Source organism: Ascidiella aspersa, chromosome 5 (assembly GCF_963924565.1).
Source record: "Ascidiella aspersa chromosome 5, kaAscAspe10.2, whole genome shotgun sequence".
Classification (NCBI taxonomy): domain Eukaryota; kingdom Metazoa; phylum Chordata; class Ascidiacea; order Phlebobranchia; family Ascidiidae; genus Ascidiella; species Ascidiella aspersa.
In genome coordinates, this window is record NC_139451.1 from 14,697,293 (window position 1) to 14,699,792 (window position 2,500).

The 2,500-nt window shown below is 54.2% G+C and overlaps 2 non-coding genes across 2 annotated transcripts in view; both read left to right on the forward strand.

Moving 5' to 3' along the window:
* The first annotated feature begins 409 nt into the window (after positions 1-409).
* Positions 410-2,220, forward strand: LOC146144966 (small subunit ribosomal RNA). The gene has a single exon (XR_014500705.1). It is a non-coding gene; the product is annotated as a small subunit ribosomal RNA (ribosomal RNA).
* A 247-nt stretch (positions 2,221-2,467) lies between these two features.
* Positions 2,468-2,500, forward strand: part of LOC146144967 (5.8S ribosomal RNA) — a 154-nt gene continuing 121 nt past the window's right edge. The window contains exon 1 of the ribosomal RNA XR_014499142.1: positions 2,468-2,500. This exon is cut by the window's right edge and continues 121 nt beyond it. This is a non-coding gene — a ribosomal RNA (5.8S ribosomal RNA).

Sequence of the window (2,500 nt, forward strand, 5' to 3'; positions counted from 1 at the left end):
AATTTCAAACGGAAGACCCCAGGGACAACACTCATCTTTGCTATACTTGTGGGAGCTGACAAGCTTCGACAAGTAAAGAATCGGTGAAAAGGCGATTGGCTCGCTGGGCAGATGTTGCTGCTGCGCGAAGAGCCGAGTGTCAGTTTGTCGGGTTCTGAGCGGTCGCTTCGGCGAAGTTGTCTGGCGTGCGTTGCGCTCGCGCCGGTGTTGGCGACGTGGCGGTCGAAAGGCCTGCCGACGAAGTCTTACTCCGGCGGGTGCGACGGGCGGTGACGGTTTTCTGAGTTCGGGCAGCCGAGCAAAGAACGAAATTTTAACGGAGAAGCCTTCGGGTTTCGCATCGACCGAGCGACGGCGCCGCATCAGCGGCGCCTCCTTCGTCGGCCTTTCGGGGCTACGCTAAAGTAGCTACCTGGTTGATCCTGCCAGTAGTCATATGCTTGTCTCAAAGATTAAGCCATGCAAGTCTAAGTACGAGCTCTCGTACAGTGAAACTGCGAATGGCTCATTAAATCAGTTATGGTTCATTTGATCGTACGTTTTACGTGGTTAACTGTGGAAATGCTAGAGCTAATACATGCGTGAAGCGCCGACCTCGCGGGAGGCGTGCTTTTATCAGACCAAAAACCGACCGGGCTTCGGCCCGCAACCTTTGGTGACTCTGGATAACTTTGCGGATCGCACGGTCTCGCACCGGCGACGGATCATTCAAGTGTCTGCCCTATCAACTTTCGTCGGTACGGTACTGGCCTACCGAGGTTCTTACGGGTAACGGAGAATCAGGGTTCGATTCCGGAGAGGGAGCCTGAGAAACGGCTACCACATCCAAGGAAGGCAGCAGGCGCGCAAATTACCCATTCCCGACGCGGGGAGGTAGTGACGAAAAATAACAATACAGGACTCTAAACGAGGCCCTGTAATTGGAATGAGTACACTTTAAAACCTTTAACGAGTATCCATTGGAGGGCAAGTCTGGTGCCAGCAGCCGCGGTAATTCCAGCTCCAAAAGTGTATATTTAAGTTGTTGCGGTTAAAAAGCTCGTAGTTGGATTTTGGGCGCAGGCGGCCGGTCCGTCGCAAGGCGTGTACTGGCCGTCCTGGCCTCACCTCCGGTTCTCCGCCGGTGCCCTTGACTGAGTGTCGGCGGCGGCCGGAACGTTTACTTTGAAAAAATTAGAGTGTTCAAAGCAGGCGATTCGCCTGAATAATGGTGCATGGAATAATGGAATAGGACCTCGGTTCTATTTTGTTGGTTTTCGGAGCGCGAGGTAATGATTAAGAGGGACAGACGGGGGCATTCGTACTGTGCCGTTAGAGGTGAAATTCTTGGATCGGCGCAAGACGAACGACTGCGAAAGCATTTGCCAAGAATGTTTTCTTTAATCAAGAGCGAAAGTCAGAGGTTCGAAGACGATCAGATACCGTCCTAGTTCTGACTATAAACGATGCCAACTAGCGATCGGGGGGCGTTAGTTTTACGACCTCTCCGGCAGCTTGCGGGAAACCAAAGTCTTTGGGTTCCGGGGGAAGTATGGTTGCAAAGCTGAAACTTAAAGGAATTGACGGAAGGGCACCACCAGGAGTGGAGCCTGCGGCTTAATTTGACTCAACACGGGAAATCTCACCCGGCCCGGACACAGTGAGGATTGACAGATTGAGAGCTCTTTCTTGATTCTGTGGGTGGTGGTGCATGGCCGTTCTTAGTTGGTGGAGCGATTTGTCTGGTTAATTCCGATAACGAACGAGACTCTGGCTTGCTAACTAGTTACGCGACCCAATCGGTCGGCGTCTAACTTCTTAGAGGGACTAGTGGCGTTTAGCCACACGAGATTGAGCAATAACAGGTCTGTGATGCCCTTAGATGTTCGGGGCCGCACGCGCGCTACACTGACCGGATCAGCATGTGCTCGCCTTGGCCGACAGGTCTGGGTAACCCGCTGAACCCCGGTCGTGCTAGGGATAGGGAATTGCAATTATTTCCCTTGAACGAGGAATTCCCAGTAAGCGCGAGTCATTAGCTCGCGTTGATTACGTCCCTGCCCTTTGTACACACCGCCCGTCGCTACTACCGATTGAATGGTTTAGTGAGGTCCTCCGATTGGACCTGGCGCGGCCGGCAACGGTCGAGCCGGCGTCCGAGAAGACGATCTAACTTGATCATTTAGAGGAAGTAAAAGTCGTAACAAGGTTTCCGTAGGTGAACCTGCGGAAGGATCATTAACGGTCTCGCAAACGCTTCGGCGAACGCGAAACTCGGACAAGCGAGAGAAAAAGTTTTTGCTACCCGGCGCCCGACCCGCGAGGAGCGGCGCGCCGGCCGGCGATTCGGTCACCCGGTAATGTTTGCGCGTCGAGTGCCGCGGTGCCGCGCGCTCCGGCTTCAAGCGTCGGCCTGGCCGACCGCTCGGCGCGGTATATTTTGTCACCCTTTAGTGCGAGGCACTGTGCGAGCGAAACAATCGTGGATGGCTCTTGGCGGTGGATCACTCGGCTCGTGAGT